A 17,150-nucleotide genomic window follows, 5' to 3' on the forward strand; every position below is an offset into this window, starting at 1 on the left:
CAGTGTTTCGAAGGAGACTGATATGACGCGCGCCGCTACCCTGTGATCTTTTTCAGAGCGTGCACTGTAATCGATTATACACTCCTGGAAATGGAAAAAAGAACACATTGACACCGGTGTGTCAGACCCACCATACTTGCTCCGGACACTGCGAGAGGGCTGTACAAGCAATGATCACACGCACGGCACAGCGGACACACCAGGAACCGCGGTGTTGGCCGTCGAATGGCGCTAGCTGCGCAGCATTTGTGCACCGCCGCCGTCAGTGTCAGCCAGTTTGCCGTGGCATACGGAGCTCCATCGCAGTCTTTAACACTGGTAGCATGCCGCGACAGCGTGGACGTGAACCGTATGTGCAGTTGACGGACTTTGAGCGAGGGCGTATAGTGGGCATGCGGGAGGCCGGGTGGACGTACCGCCGAATTGCTCAACACGTGGGGCGTGAGGTCTCCACAGTACATCGATGTTGTCGCCAGTGGTCGGCGGAAGGTGCACGTGCCCGTCGACCTGGGACCGGACCGCAGCGACGCACGGATGCACGCCAAGACCGTAGGATCCTACGCAGTGCCGTAGGGGACCGCACCGCCACTTCCCAGCAAATTAGGGACACTGTTGCTCCTGGGGTATCGGCGAGGACCATTCGCAACCGTCTCCATGAAGCTGGGCTACGGTCCCGCACACCGTTAGGCCGTCTTCCGCTCACGCCCCAACATCGTGCAGCCCGCCTCCAGTGGTGTCGAGACAGGCGTGAATGGAGGGACGAATGGAGACGTGTCGTCTTCAGCGATGAGAGTCGCTTCTGCCTTGGTGCCAATGATGGTCGTATGCGTGTTTGGCGCCGTGCAGGTGAGCGCCACAATCAGGACTGCATACGACCGAGGCACACAGGGCCAACACCCGGCATCATGGTGTGGGAAGCGATCTCCTACACTGGCCGTACACCACTGGTGATCGTCGAGGGGACACTGAATAGTGCACGGTACATCCAAACCGTCATCGAACCCATCGTTCTACCATTCCTAGACCGGCAAGGGAACTTGCTGTTCCAACAGGACAATGCACGTCCGCATGTATCCCGTGCCACCCAACGTGCTCTAGAAGGTGTAAGTCAACTACCCTGGCCAGCAAGATCTCCGGATCTGTCCCCCATTGAGCATGTTTGGGACTGGATGAAGCGTCGTCTCACGCGGTCTGCACGTCCAGCACGAACGCTGGTCCAACTGAGGAGCCAGGTGGAAATGGCATGGCAAGCCGTTCCACAGGACTACATCCAGCATCTCTACGATCGTCTCCATGGGAGAATAGCAGCCTGCATTGCTGCGAAAGGTGGATATACACTGTACTAGTGCCGACATTGTGCATGCTCTGTTGCCTGTGTCTATGTGCCTGTGGTTCTGTCAGTGTGATCATGTGATGTATCTGACCCCAGGAATGTGTCAATAAAGTTTCCCCTTCCTGGGACAATGAATTCACGGTGTTCTTATTTCAATTTCCAGGAGTGTAGTTCGCTATCCTGGTGCGGGTGGCGCTCCGGTGGCGATTTGCTATGACGTCGCTGGCGGGTGTTTGCGGTGGCCGGCGGAAAGGAGAGGGTAGTCGGTTTTCCGGTTATTGCACGGAACGTGAAGTTGGCTCTGCCTGACCTGCTGGTGACCAGCGCTAAGGTTGTTGTGCCCCGCAATATGAGCAGAGTGGTCTGGGGCGGAGGCGACTCGCCGCTGTGCTGGCCATGCGGTGGTGACTGATTGCAGTCGGCGTACTTGTTCTGCCTGCCTGTCTGATGTGTAGGTCCGGTGGAGTCCCGGAGACAACTAGTTGCTGAATTTTGGAGTCGTCTGCCAGGTTAGGGTGTGGGCTCGGTTGGCTCTTCAGATTTTCCCCTGGAAGCTCCAGCAGCGGTCTCTGAGCTTTTCTGATGTGGGACGGTGTTGTTGGAACTTTTTGCTGTGTGTGTGGCTCGTTACGATATTTGTTGGTACTAATTTATTTGCTCAACTGGAGTCCTGCCCAGAGACATCGACTGGCTCAATATTCTTTTATATCTCTACTTGCAAAAACGGCCAAGTAGGGGACAAGTTCGGCTTAGAGGAACCGATAAGCGATTGCCTGGTGAGCTTGAAATTATACAATGGAACAGTTTCGTCGAGCAATCCCTCACAGTATTGGAGGGGCAGGACACTGGAAATGTATGGTACATTTGGCAGTCGATGTGTTAGGTAAAGTCTGTCTAAGAATGGCGGTTTTGTACAATACATACATAGTGAATTACTGCTGCTTGGTATATGTGGTCTTCTGGGACTTGAACAACACGATCTCGTCAATTTGGTTTGTGTAACAGCATTTAGTGGTATGTTCTGTATTTTTTTTACTGTGTTGTTATTAACATGGTGGAATAGTCGCGTTTGGTGTCGTTAAGGCACTTCCTAGACTGTTGTTTGTCTATTCATGTGCGCTTGGCTTTTACTGTTTCGTTTTGAGAAGCGAGAATTGTTTGAGATTCGTGTGTGTTGGCTTCCGGCACTTATTAAGAGCGCCCGAGTTAACGGCGCCGTGGTTATCATGTGCTGTCGGGATGTTATACTGTATTTTTGAATTTTATCTTCTGTTGATTTTATCTGTCGTGTGTTACAGAACATAACCAAGGTGCGTAAGTGATGGGCAGTTGTGGGAGGCATGTCGGCGAGCTCTCAGCGGTTTATTTCGGGGACCGTTTCTAGTGGGAAGGCTCCGAAGTGTTGAGAGCTCGCTCGTCTGTGATTCCGTTGGGAGTTGCCCTCACCCTTTGGTTGTATCAAATTATTATTTTGTTATTATATTTATTACAATGAAATGAACACCCTTAGCTGCTTACAGGCGTCGACATACGTCAACGGGGACAGATGAAAATGTGTGCCCCGACCGGGACTCGAACCCGGGATCTCCTGCTTACGTGGCAGACGCTCTATCCATCTGAGCCACCGAGGACACAGAGGATAGCGCGACTGCAGGGACTTCTCGCTGGCACGCCTGCCGCGAAACCCACATTCTCAACGTATTGTCCCGCACTACATTCGCCCATTATACTCATTACTCGCGGCGCGTTGCCGATTCCCGTAAGGGTTCGGGCACTGTTTGTGCATTCGCACAGGAACAGGAGAAGAAGATGGTTAAGTGGCCGGTGAGCCTTAACTATATATATACTAAGATGGTATCTGTTCTTACGGACATGTCCGGAAGGACAGATACCATCGGTGACCATGCAGCTCGTTAGAATGAAATTACAATGAAATGAACACCCTTAGCTGCTTACAGGCGTGCCAGAGATAAATCCCAGCAGTCGCGCTATCCTCTGCGTCCTCAGTAGCTCAGATGGACAGCCGGCACGGTAGCTCAGCGTGTTCGGTCAGAGGGTTAGCAGCCCTCTGTAACAAAAAAACTGAGTTGACCGACCAAAGACGAACTTAAAAGGATGTCTTACGACGTCCGCCCCGAGCATATACAATGAACGAAAACGAACAAAATGAGAATTTAAAAAAAAAAATGGATAAAGCGTCTGCCATGTCAGCAGGAGATCCCGGGTTCGAGTCCCGGTCGGGGCACACTTTTTCATCTGTCCCCGTTGACTTATGTGAACGCCTGTAAGCAGCTAAGGGTGTTCATTTCATTGGAATTTCATTCTAACGAGCTGCATGGTCACCGATGGTATCTGTCCTTTCGGACATGTCCGAAGGAACGGACACCATCTTAGTATACTATATTTATTGGTTGTGTGTTGCGCTTCTTTCATTTTATGGTGCCAAGCGCCATTATCTTTCTCAAAGCTTTTTATATAAATCACTTTAAATTGTAATGCAAAGTTAACTTATTATTAGATTTTGTCTTTTGGATAAACTCTAAAAGCACTATTGTAAAAGGTTCTTTGATTTTATGGTGGCAAGCCGCCGTTACTGTTTTTAAAGCTCACTCTTTTAACCATTTGTTAAATTTTGTACGTTGTATGACTTTGTTGTTATTTAAAAGAGTTTATTATTGGCAGTTTAATAAAGTATGTACAGAGTCTGCTGTTTGGCTATTATTGGATGGTACTCGGGGATAGTTGCCCTATAAGAATATACATTTCAGAGACCATGCACAATAAGTAAAAGTTAAGCGTAAAACTAATTGTGGACAAAGTTCCGAAATTTTTTGAACAGACATCGCAAAACGACTCGTTCCACATCATTACGATTTACGGTGCGGTATGATCCGGGGAATACGAAAATGCCGCGCTGAGTGGTCGCGCGGTTTAGGGCGCCATGTCACGGATTGCGCGGCCACTACCGTCGGAGGTTCGAGTCCTCCCTCGGGCATGGGTGTGTGTGTGTTGTTCTTAGCGTAAGTTGGTTTAAGTAGTGTGTAAGTCTAGGGACCGATGACCTCAGCAGTTTGGTCCCTTCGTGATTGACACACCATTGAACATTTGAATATGAAACTAAGTAACCCACATGTAAACAAAAAGGATCACTAGTGACAGAGGAAACTCACTACATGAATAAAACGCCAGCTGCAATGCAGAAGGGTCGCTTGTCACGGGCAGTCGACTGGGACAAGAAAGTCAGTCGTGTAACCGGGGTTATAGCGGCGTCGGCTGCGAAGGCGTTGAGACAACACCGACTCAAAGGAAGGCCTCGGCACTTGTTCGTGACGTCACGTCAGCTAGGCACGGCGAACGCCAGTTCTGTTACAGGCATACTCATAATGGTGGTGTCCCCCTCCCTGACACAGGAAAACGTGAAACTATTGGCGGTAGATGACCAATACACATTGTTCTGAGAGATTTCTGCAATCAATTAATTGTGCAATTCATTACACGTCTTAACAAATAGCGTACTCCTGAACTTAAATTTCCACCTGTTTTAAGGATTGACATACTGTGGTGTGCGTACTGTAAGACCTTCGGTACACACACTATCAAATTATTTGACTTGTCGCTCTAACGAAGTAGGCGAGTGTCAGCAATATGTCTCGTGGTCTTATCGTGGCGCGTTTATCTTCTGCCTTTAGGTCAGACGATAGAAATGCCACTTGCACGCTTAGGGTAGCAGATTGACGGTGACCACCTTTAAACAGAACTTGATTAATTTTCACACACATTTATTAAAATAATAATAATCATAAACCTTACTTAACTTGATTCTGGATGCTATTTACAATTGACAATCTGAAGTTCCTTCGTTCTTGGTACGTTAATCTTATTCTCACATATCTCTGATACTTGACAAAGTGCCTATACATTTCTCTTCATGGCTATGTACAGGAATATGGTAATCTTATTAGGTGCAGACTGAAACTTGACTACAGACTTATGCAGACTGGTACAGACTGGTGCAGGCCAATGCAGATTGACTAACCGGAGGTCTGTACACTCGTTATAATACCTCGCGCGTTCAGGTATCACTGCGCGAGTGTGATCCGCGAGGAGAAAAGGTTCTACGTTAGCAGAAATCTCATTGGCTGCGTTACATATTAATACGCGGATCGGCGGAAGCGTAATTTGGTCCGTCTCTAAGACAGCGCAATCTCGTAGTGCGGAGACAGAGGAGCGGTGCGCCTGCGCTGTTGTGCTTAGCGGGGCGCGTTCTGGTGGGAAAGTTGTGTACGCGCTGACTACGCGGAACTATGTACAAAACACATACAAAAACAACTTCATGGTCCAGCAGCAACAGAACTCGTGCTTCTTTACCATATTTGTAAATCTGAGGAAGTTACGTTTGTACTGGGTTGCTTTTACAAGAAACTGTGAACATACTGGTGCTCTTCTTTAGGTATCTTGGTTGACTATGGGGTGAGGAGCACTGAATGTTAATGAAATATCTTGCGATTGTACACGTTGGGGGAGGGGTTGGGGGACAGAAGAAGAGGCAAAAGGGAGATACTTGTTTTATCAAATAAAATTTTTTTTATCTTATAATGTTTCTCCTTTCAGTTGCAAGAGGGGAATATTTATCTTTCCTAATGTGGATGTTTAAAAAAGTTTAAGCTCAGCAGTATTTTCGATGTATGAAGCTATTTTGTTTGCTGCTTAGAATTACTTTCGATGAAAACGACTCTAATCTAATGACTGGCAACAGTTGGACATTTACACATGTAAATTAGTTCACATTTCCAGTGACGATATCAAACGAAAATAAATAAAAGAAACGAGTTCATTCTAAGGGGGTTGGGGTACGTTTCGGTGACAAAATGGATCAAGTAAATATAGTTACTTGAATGTAAAATTTCCGAAGCTTACATTGGTGCAAAGCGTCTTCTGATATTAATCTACGTTTGTTTCGGCAGGATTCAGTAATACAGAACTATGGTCTTCATTTGTAGCTCTACGATAGTAAGAAAATCTTTCATGTAAATAAAACTGCAGAATCCAAAACAACACCGAACATTTTGTCGAAAAATAAGAGATTTATAGTGATAAGCACGCCCAGGCGGTTCTGCCTGCAACAGACGTGGCCTTCGCCGTGCCTAGCTGACGTGACGCCACCAAGAAGCGCCGAGGCCTTCCTTTGAGTCGGTTTTGGTTGAGAGGGCCACATATGCATGAGGAAGAAGTTGGAACGTCGCCTCTTCCTCGCTGTAACGCGCCCAGAGGTATTCCGTGGAGCCGCTCGTGCCGTCCCCAGGAGCGAAAGCGTGGCCAATTGGCGGTATCCTCGCCCGCGCATCTCATCACGTGAACAGAGCAGAGGAGAGGAGAGGAGACAGTTACGTCGCTATGACGGCACACGCGCGCCCACAGCACGCATGTTTATGCCGCGTGTGGGCGGAGTCCGCTGCCAGTCACTCCATCACAGCTTTCCTTCCGGGCGCGTGCTGGAATCCCGTCAGCCCAGCCAATACGTCGCGTCCTTTCCTTCCCCCACCACCTGTCACAGAGTTTTATTACTTCTCTATTGGCTGACGGCCACCGGAAAGGCAGGTCTGGCGTCGGGCTTCATAACCTGGCAAGCTTTCAAAAAACCATCAAACACCGACGTGGGATTTTTTGGTTGCGGGAAAAGCGTCTAACAGGGCAAAACGGAGCAAGGTCAAATACCTGAGGTGACATAAGTCGCGAGGTACCTCGTAATATCGTGTCGGAACTGCTTTTGGCTGGAAATAAGTGTCCAAGGAATAGAAAAGCAACTGGAATCAATCAACAGAGGAAAGTCCACTGCACCTGACGGGATACCAATTCGATTCTACACAGAGTACGCGAAAGAACTTGCCCCCGTTCTAACAGCGGTGTATCGCAAGTCTCTAGAGGAACGGAATGTTCCAAATGATTGGAAAACAGCACAGGTAGTCCCAGTCTTCAAGAAGGTTCGTCGAGCAGATGCGCAAAACTGTAGACCTATATCTCTGACGTCGATCTGTTGTAGAATTTTAGAACATGTTTTTTGCTCGAGAACCATGTCGTTTTTGGAAACCCAGAATCTACTATGTAGGAATCAACATGGATTCCGGAAATAGCGATCGTGTGAGACCCAACTCGCTTTATTTGTTCATGAGACCCAGAAAATATTAGATACTGGCTCCCAGGTAGATGCCATTTTTCTTGACTTCCGGAAGGCATTCGATACAGTTGCGCACTGTCGCCTGATAAACAAAGTAAGAGCCTACGGAATATCAGACCAGCTGTGTGGCTGGATTGAAGAGTTTTTAGCAAACAGAACACAGCATGTTGTTCTCAATGGAGAGACGTCTACAGACGTTAACCTCTGGCGTGCGACAGGGGAGTGTTATGGGACAATATACATAAATAATCTAGTAGATAGTGTCGGAAGTTCCATGCGGCTTTTCGCAGGTGATGCTGTAGTATACAGGCAAGTTGCAGCATTAGAAAATTGTAGTGAAATGCAGGAAGATCTACAGCGGATAGGCACTTGGTGCAGGGAGTGGCAACTGACCCTTAACATAGACAAATGTAATGTATTGCGAATACATAGGAAGAAGGATCCTTTATTGTATGATTATATGATAGCGGAACAAACACTGGTAGCAGTTACTTCTGTAAAATATCTGGGAGTATGCGTACGGAACGATCTGAAGTGAAATGATCATATATAATTAATTGTTGGTAAGGCGGGTACCAGGTTAAGATTAATTGGGAGAGTCCTTAGAAAATGTAGTCCGTCAACAAAGGAGGTGGCTTACAAAACACTCGTTCGACCTATACTTGAGTATTGCTCATCAGTATGGGATCCGTACCAGATCGGGTTGACAGAGGAGATAGTGAAGAAGAGCGGCGCGTTTCGTCACAGGGTTATTTGGTAACCGTGATAGCGTTACGGAGATGTTTAACAAACTCAAGTGGCAGACTCTGCAAGAGAGGCGCTCTGCATCGCGGTGTAGCTTGCTGTCCAGGTTTCTGGATGAGGTATCGAATATATTGCTTCCCCCTACTTATACGTGAAGAGGAGATCACGAATGTAAGATTAGAGAGATTGGAGCGCGCACGGAGGCTTTCCGGCAGTCGTTCCTCCTGCGAACCATACGCGACTGGAACAGGAAAGGGAGGTAATGACAGTGGCACGTAAAGTGCCCTCCGCCACACACCGTTGGGTGGCTTGCGGAGTATAAATGTAGATGTAGATGTAGTGGATCAACTTGACGTGGAGTGGACTGAACAACTCGTTCAATGTCCTCTGAGGTATCTTACCTCTACAGTCGTTCATAATTGCGAAAGTGTTGCCGCTGCAGGATTTTGCGCAAGAACTGACCTCACCATTATGTAACATAAGTGTAAGATTTTTTCATAATGTGGAGCGACAGTCATAGTATATTTATTTAAAGTCAGTACTGCCATTAGACTGTTTCTTATTTGCAGTGTTACATGTACACGATCATGAGTTGGGCCTTAAAGTACCATTATCAAGTGTTTTAATGTTACACAGGGTTATTACAAATCTTTGAAGCGATTTCACAGCTCTACAGTAACTTTATTATTTGAGATATTTTCACAATGCTTTGCACACACATACAAAAACTCAAAAAGTTTTTTTAGGCATTCACAAATGTTCGATATGTGCCCCTTTAGTGATTCGGCAGACATCAAGCCGATAATAAAGTTCCTCCCACACTCGGCGCAGCATGTCCCCATCAATGAGTTCGAAAGCATCGTTGATGCGAGCTCGCAGTTCTGGCACGTTTCTTGGTAGAGGAGGTTTAAACACTGAATCTTTCATGGGGTTAAATCGGGAGAGCGTGGAGGCCATGACATGAATTGCTGATCATGATCTCCACCACGACCGATCCATCGGTTTTCCAACCTCCTGTTTAAGAAATGCCGAACATCATGATGGAAGTGCGGTGGAGCACCATCCTGTTGACCGTCGGCTGTGGTACGTTTAGCTCCCTGCTTGCTTTATTCATCGACTTCTGCAGGCTACGCGTGAAGCTTGCCCGCACGCGTTCAACCGTTTCTTCGCTCACTGCAGGCCGACCCGTTGATTTCTCCTTACAGAGGCATCCAGAAGCTTTAAACTGCGCATACCATCGCTGAATGGAGTTAGCAGTTGGTGGATCTTTGTTGAACTTCGTCCTGAAGTGTCCTTGCACTGTTATGACTGACTGATGTGAGTGCATTTCAAGCACGACACACGCTTTCTCGGCTCCTGTCGCCATTTTGTCTCACTGCGCTCTCGAGCGCTCTGGCGGCTGAAACCTGAAGTGCGGCTTCAGCCGAACAAAACTTTATGAGTTTTTCTACGTATCTGTAGTGTGTCGTGACCATATGTCAATGAATGGAGCTACAGTGAATTTATGAAATCGCTTCAATCATTTGTAATAGCCCTGTACAGTGCCTCCTAAGATGGCGACAGTATGCCATCTTAGGCACTGTATAGCGAATCAGCAGTTCAGTCAGGGTGCACTGGATAGCAACGAGAGCGCTCCTCTTGTCATACGAAATCGAACCCCAGACCAGATCCTGTGTGTCTATCAAGCAGACGGGCTGGTTGCCGGCCCTCAACTAGCCTCCTTCTAACTAAGACTCGGCCATCGCTGGCACCGAGCAGAACCAGCTTTCGTCAGAAAACACAACAGACCTCTAGCCTCCCATCTACTGAGCTCTCGCTTGACACCACTGAAGTCGCAAATGTCGATGGTTGGGGGGTCAGTGGAATGCAGGCTACAGGGTGTCTGGCTTGGAGCTGTCCTTGGAGTAACCAATTCTAACATTCTGCGTGGTGTCTGTTTGTTATAAGTCGTGTCTCCCTGCCACTTTCGAGCAACAACGCTGTGAGCGTGTTTTTTAGGGAATTGACTACTTTGAACCTGGGACCTGTCGCTGGTAAGGAGACGACACGACATGTAGAGTTCAGAAGAGTTCAGTGAGACTAGCGATGATATAATCAAATACTTAATGATTTCAGCGTCAGCTGCACTGCACTCCATGTAAAAGAATCTTAATACTAACTAAGTTTAGTGGAAGGGGTGCATGGCTTTCCTACTTTTAGTTAGCTGGTAAAATAACGTCGAGAAAGTAGTTAAGTTTACCATTGGAATTTTTATTCTACTCACAAAACATTGTTTATAAATTGCACTATTGATAGAAGGAAATATTTTAAAACAGGATGAAAAAACCAACTGCGTTCAACAAAAATGCGAACGAATATTCCCTGAATCGGTTTCCAAGTTTTACAAGGTGCATTCAAGTTCAAAGGCCTCCGATTTTTTTTCTCTGGACTGGAAAGAGATAGAAACATGCGCATTGTTTTAAAATGAGGCCGAGTTCATTGTCAATACGTCCCAGAGATCGCAGCACCACACGGCAGATGGAATTTTATCGCCAGCGGCGAGAATGAGAACTGTTTTAAATATTTAAAATGGCGACATTTTCCTTACTTGAACAGCGTGCAATCATTCGTTTTCTGAATTTGCGTGGTGTGAAACCAATTGAAATTCATCGACAGTTGAAGGAGACATGTGGTGATGGAGTTATGGATGTGTCGAAAGTGCATTCGCGGGTACGACAGTTTAATGAAGGCAGAACATCGTGTGACAACAAACCGAAACAAACTCGGGCTCGCACAACTCGGTCTGACGACATGATCGAGAAAGTGGAGAGAATTGTTTTGGGGGATCGCCGAATGACTGTTGAACAGATCGCCTCCAGAGTTGGCATTTCTGTGGGTTCTGTGCACACAATCCTGCATGACGACCTGAAAATGCGAAAAGTGTCATCCAGGTGGGTGTCACGAATGCTGACAGGCGACCACACGGCTGCCCGTGTGCATGTAGCCAAGCAATGTTGATGTGCAACGACAGCATGAATGGGACTTTCTTTTCGTAGGTTGTGACAATGGATGGGACGTGGATGCCATTTTTCAATCCAGAAACAAAGCGCCAGTCAGCTCAATGGAAGCACACAGATTCACCGCCACCAAAAAAATTTCGGGTAACCGCCATTGCTGAAAAAATGAAGGTGTCCATGTTCTGGGACAGCGAGGGCGTAATCCTTACCCATTGCGTTGCAATGGGTACTACGGTAACAGGTGCATCCTACGAAAATGTTTTGAAGAACAAATTCCTTCCTGCACTGCAACAAAACCGTCCGGGAATGCCTGCGCGTGTGCTGTTTCACCAAGACAACGCACCTGCACATCGAGCTAACGTTATGCAACAGTTTCTTCGTGATAACAACTTTGAAGTGATTCCTCATGCTCCCTACTCACATGACCTGGCTCATAGTGACTTTTGGCTTTTTCCAACAATGACAGACACTCTCCGTGGCCGCACATTCACCAGCCGTGCTGCTATTGCCTCAGCGATTTTCCAGTGGTCAAAACAGACTTTAGAGAAGCCGTCGCCGCTGCCATGGAATCATGGCGTCAGCGTTGTGAAAAATGTGTACGTCTGCAGGGCAATTACGTCGAGAAGTAACGCCAGTTTCATCGGTTTCGGGTGGGTAGTTAATTATAAAAAAAATCGGAGGCCTTAGAACTTGAATGCACCTCGTACAACGGATCGAAGGATGACCTATGCCATATCACATCTACAATCTAGGTTTAAGTTAAGTTTCATAAAAGAGAAAACTATCAAAATGGTCTACAGTGACCTTCAATTATCTTTAATTACTTAATTTAACTTCTCGTAAATTACAGTGGCTGATGTGGCTTCTTATATAACTTATATAACAGATAAATCATCGCGTTTCAGACTTTAACTTCCAGTAGCAAATGTGAATACCATGAGCTTTAATTGACAATCGACAGTAGTATTACGCAAAAAGGGGATGTAACAGATGAGACTTCTGCAGTTTTGAGAGAAGCGTTATGCGCCATTGCGTGCATTCATTACCTTGTCGGTGGTTAGTCAGCGTCAGGGGGCGGCGGGCGGCGCAGCTCCACACACCTCGCCGTCTCGGAAGCAACTCCTCTCTAACCTCTCGTTACTACAATTTACCGAAGCTGGATTAAGAAAAAGGTATGTGGCTGTGTTTTCAACTGACCAATCAGGGTCCCAATGTTAACGTTAAGCTCCGCCTACAAAAATTCTGTCTGTTCAATGAGAAACGTTATACTTTTCGGGGAGGGGCAGTGTTTTTAACGTTTGCAACGTAACAGGACGCGTATAGTCTCGCGCTAAAACTTGTAGCTGGTGTGGCCCTTTTAGTGTTATCGTAAGATCTATACTGTTCTTCTGGAGGGCTCTATCTTTTAACATGGGCTGGGGGGTGGTCCTGTCGGTGACTTTTCGAGGTGGGGCAATGTTTTTAACGTTTGCAACGTAACAGAGACGCGTATAGTCTCACGCTAAAACTTGCAGCTGGTGTGGCCCTTTTAGTGTTATCGTAAGATCTATACTGTTCTTCTGGAGGGCTCTATCTTTTAACATGGGCTAGGGGGTGGTCCTGTCGGTGACTTTTCGTGGTGGGGCAATGTTTTTAACGTTTGCAACGTAACAGAGACGCGTATAGTCTCACGCTAAAACTTGCAGCTGGTGTGGCCCTTTTAGTGTTATCGTAAGATCTATACTGTTCTTCTGGAGGGCTCTATCGTTTAACATGGGCTGGGGGGTGGTCCTGTCGGCTACTTTTCGCGGTGGGTCAATATTTTTAACGTTTGCAACGTAACAGAGACGCGTATAGTCTCACGCTAAAACTTGCAGCTGGTGTGGCCCTTTTCGTGTTATCGTAAGATCTATACTGTTCTTCTGGAGGGTTCTATCTTTTAACATGGGCTGGGGGTGGTCCTGTCGGTGACTTTTCGTGGTGGGGCAATGTTTTTAACGTTTGCAACGTAACAGGGACGCGTACAGTCTCACGCTAAAACTTGCAGCTGGTGTGGCCCTTTTAGTGTTATCATAAGATCTATACTGTTCTTCTGGAGGGCTCTATCTTTTAACATGGGCTGGGGGGTGGTCCTGTCGGTTACTTTTCGTGGTGGGGCAATGTTTTTAACGTTTGCAACGTAACAGAGACGCGTATAGTCTCACGCTAAAACTTGCAGCTGGAGTGGCCCTTTTAGTGTTATCATAAGATCTATACTGTTCTTCTGGAGGGCTCTATCTTTTAACATGGGCTAGGAGGTGGTCCTGTCGGTGACTTTTCGTGGTGGGGCAATGTTTTTAACGTTTGCAACGTAACAGGGACGCGTACAGTCTCACGCTAAAACTTGCAGCTGGAGTGGCCCTTTTAGTGTTATCATAAGATCTATACTGTTCTTCTGGAGGGCTCTATCTTTTAACATGGGCTAGGAGGTGGTCCTGTCGGTTACTTTTCGTGGTGGGGCAATGTTTTTAACGTTTGCAACGTATCAGGGACGCGTACAGTCTCACGCTAAAACTTGTAGCTGGTGTGGCCCTTTTAGTGTTATCATAAGATCTATACTGTTCTTCTGGAGGGTTCCATCTTTTAACATGGGCTGGGGGGTGGTCCTGTCGGTTACTTTTCGTGGTGGGGCAATGTTTTTAACGTTTGCAACGTAACAGGGACGCGTACAGTCTCACGCTAAAACTTGCAGCTGGTGTGGCCCTTTTAGTGTTATCATAAGATCTATACTGTTCTTCTGGAGGGCTCTATCTTTTAACATGGGTTAGGAGGTGGTCCTGTCGGTGACTTTTCGTGGTGGGGCAATGTTTTTAACGTTTGCAACGTAACAGGGACGCGTACAGTCTCACGCTAAAACTTGCAGCTGGTGTGGCCCTTTTAGTGTTATCATAAGATCTATACTGTTCTTCTGGAGGGCTCTATCTTTTAACATGGGCTGGGGGTGGTCCTGTCGGTTACTTTTCGTGGTGGGGCAATGTTTTTAACGTTTGCAACGTAACAGAGACGCGTATAGTCTCACGCTAAAACTTGCAGCTGGTGTGGCCCTTTTAGTGTTATCGTAAGATCTATACTGTTCTTCTGGAGGGTTCCATCTTTTAACATGGTCTGGGGGGTGGTCCTGTCGGTTACTTTTCGTGGTGGGGCAATGTTTTTAACGTTTGCAACGTAACAGGGACGCGTACAGTCTCACGCTAAAACTTGCAGCTGGTGTGGCCCTTTTAGTGTTATCATAAGATCTATACTGTTCTTCTGGAGGGTTCCATCTTTTAACATGGGCTGGGGGGTGGTCCTGTCGGTTACTTTTCGTGGTGGGGCAATGTTTTTAACGTTTGCAACGTAACAGGGACGCGTACAGTCTCACGCTAAAACTTGCAGCTGGTGTGGCCCTTTTAGTGTTATCATAAGATCTATACTGTTCTTCTGGAGGGCTCTATCTTTTAACATGGGCTGGGGGGTGGTCCTGTCGGTTACTTTTCGTGGTGGGGCAATGTTTTTAACGTTTGCAACGTAACAGAGACGCGTATAGTCTCACGCTAAAACTTGCAGCTGGTGTGGCCCTTTTAGTGTTATCATAAGATCTATACTGTTCTTCTGGAGGGTTCCATCTTTTAACATGGTCTGGGGGGTGGTCCTGTCGGTTACTTTTCGTGGTGGGGCAATGTTTTTAACGTTTGCAACGTAACAGGGACGCGTACAGTCTCACGCTAAAACTTGCAGCTGGTGTGGCCCTTTTAGTGTTATCATAAGATCTATACTGTTCTTCTGGAGGGTTCCATCTTTTAACATGGGCTGGGGGGTGGTCCTGTCGGTGACTTTTCGCGATGGGGCAATGTTTTTAACGTTTGCAACGTAACAGAGACGCGTATAGTCTCACGCTAAAACTTGCAGCTGGTGTGGCCCTTTTAGTGTTATCGGAAGATCTATACTGTTCTTCTGGAGGGCTCTATCTTTTAACATGGGGTGGTGGGTGGTCCTGTCGGTTACTTTTCGTGGTGGAGCAATGTTTTTAACGTTTGCAACGTAACAGGGACGCGTATAGTCTCACGCTAAAACTTGCAGCTGTTGTGGCCCTTTTAGTGTTATCATAAAATCTATACTGTTCTTCTGGAGGGCTCTATCTTTTAACGTGGGCTGGGGGGTGGTCCTGTCGGTTACTTTACGTGGTGGGGCAATGTTTTTAACGTTTGCAACGTAACAGAGACACGTATAGTCTCACGATAAAACTTGCAGCTGGTGTGGCCCTTTTAGTGTTATCGTAATATCTATACTGTTCTTCTGGAGGGCTCTATCTTTTAACATGGGCTGGGGGGTGGTCCTGTCGGTTACTTTTCGCGGTGGGGCAATGTTTTTAACGTTTGCAACGTAACACAGACGCCTATAGTCTCACGCTAAAACTTGCAGCTGGTGTGGGCCTTTTAGTGTTATCGCAATATCTATACTGTTCTTCTGGAGGGCTCTATCTTTTAACATGGGCTGGGGATGGTCTTGGCGGTCGGCTGGCGACGTGGGTGTCCGTCCATTACCGTAGGGCCTCCTCGCCTACACGGTTCTGCTCTCGGCTTCTGTTCTCGTTTCTTCCCTCGGAACTGCGTCTGTTTCACGGTGGGAAGGTATGACATGCTTTTAGGCGTTCTTGCGTTAGCCTGTGGTATCCCATTTGCTCACTCGTTGATCGTATTACTTTGGTTAATTTAATGTCAGGGTTTATTCGGAACTGTGTGACATACTGTCGGATTTGCTATCATGTCAGGGGGTTCACGGAAGGCGTTGGATTTGCCTGACACCTTACACGATTTGCAGCAGTTCGTTTTGTCACTGTTGTGTCAACTGGTGTTAGAATTGCTACTGCAGGTGCAGTACGATGCGACGGAGCCATACGCCAAACACGACGGTCCTCCCTCTCGGCAGTGCCACGTGGCCGCCCGGAGCCCGCACCTGCAACCGAGACTCTCGTGCCAGCAATCGTGTACACTGGCTACATTCCTATTCCAACAGGATCGCGGAAGGAACACCCAGCTCCTCGTAGCCCACCACACGTCCTCGTTCAAACTCAGTGAGGCGTTGGTAATGGTGTCCTTGTCGCCTTAAAGGCATTCTTGACTAACATCAACTCACCAGGTCCAATCTCTAAGATAACTACCACTCACGTTCGTTGCAGCGTGTATTTGGAGCTAAACTGATTTACATCTTACTAGCGCCACTGCTATGAGACTATCGCAAAATCTGAATATATGGCTCTGAGCACTATGGGACTTAACATCTATGGTCATCAGTCCCCTAGAACTTAGAACTACTTAAATCTAACCAACCTATGGACAGCACACAACACCCAGCCATCACGAGGCAGAGAAAATCCCTGACCCCGCCGGGAATCGAACCCGGGAACCCGGGCGTGGGAAGCGAGAACGCTACCGCACGACCACGAGATGCGGGCAAAATCTGAATAGACGTGATCTTTCAGATGTTGAAACACGCCTACGAACATTCGTTTATATCGCTCAAGTCATCTTGGTGTTGTGATTCTTTTTCCGTCATTGTATTGTGTTCATTTTGATAGTCATATGTTCATAAGACACGAAGACCACATAGTCGTCTAAATCTTTCTCCTCAGTAGTAGGAGGAAGATTGAGATTAACGCCCCATCGATATGGAGGTCATTAGGTCCTGCCGGCCGTTGTGGCCGAGCGGTTCTAGGCGCTTCATTCTGGAACCGCGCGACCGCTCCGGTCGCAGGTTCGAATCCTGCCTCAGGCATGGATGTGTGTGATGTCCTTAGGTTAGTTAGGTTTAAGTAGTTCTAGGGGACTGATGACCTCAGATGTTAAGTCCCATACTGCTCAGAGCCGTTTCAGCCATTAGGTCCTGCTGACAAAAAATTCTGATG

General features: G+C 47.1%; 1 non-coding gene across 1 annotated transcript; it reads right to left on the minus strand.

The window, feature by feature from the left end:
* Positions 1–2,890: 2,890 nt before the first annotated feature.
* Trnat-cgu (transfer RNA threonine (anticodon CGU)) lies at positions 2,891–2,964 on the minus strand. Its single transcript has one exon. It is a non-coding gene; the product is annotated as a tRNA-Thr (tRNA).
* Positions 2,965–17,150: the final 14,186 nt, after the last annotated feature.

Source organism: Schistocerca cancellata, chromosome 10 (assembly GCF_023864275.1).
Source record: "Schistocerca cancellata isolate TAMUIC-IGC-003103 chromosome 10, iqSchCanc2.1, whole genome shotgun sequence".
Taxonomy (NCBI): domain Eukaryota; kingdom Metazoa; phylum Arthropoda; class Insecta; order Orthoptera; family Acrididae; genus Schistocerca; species Schistocerca cancellata.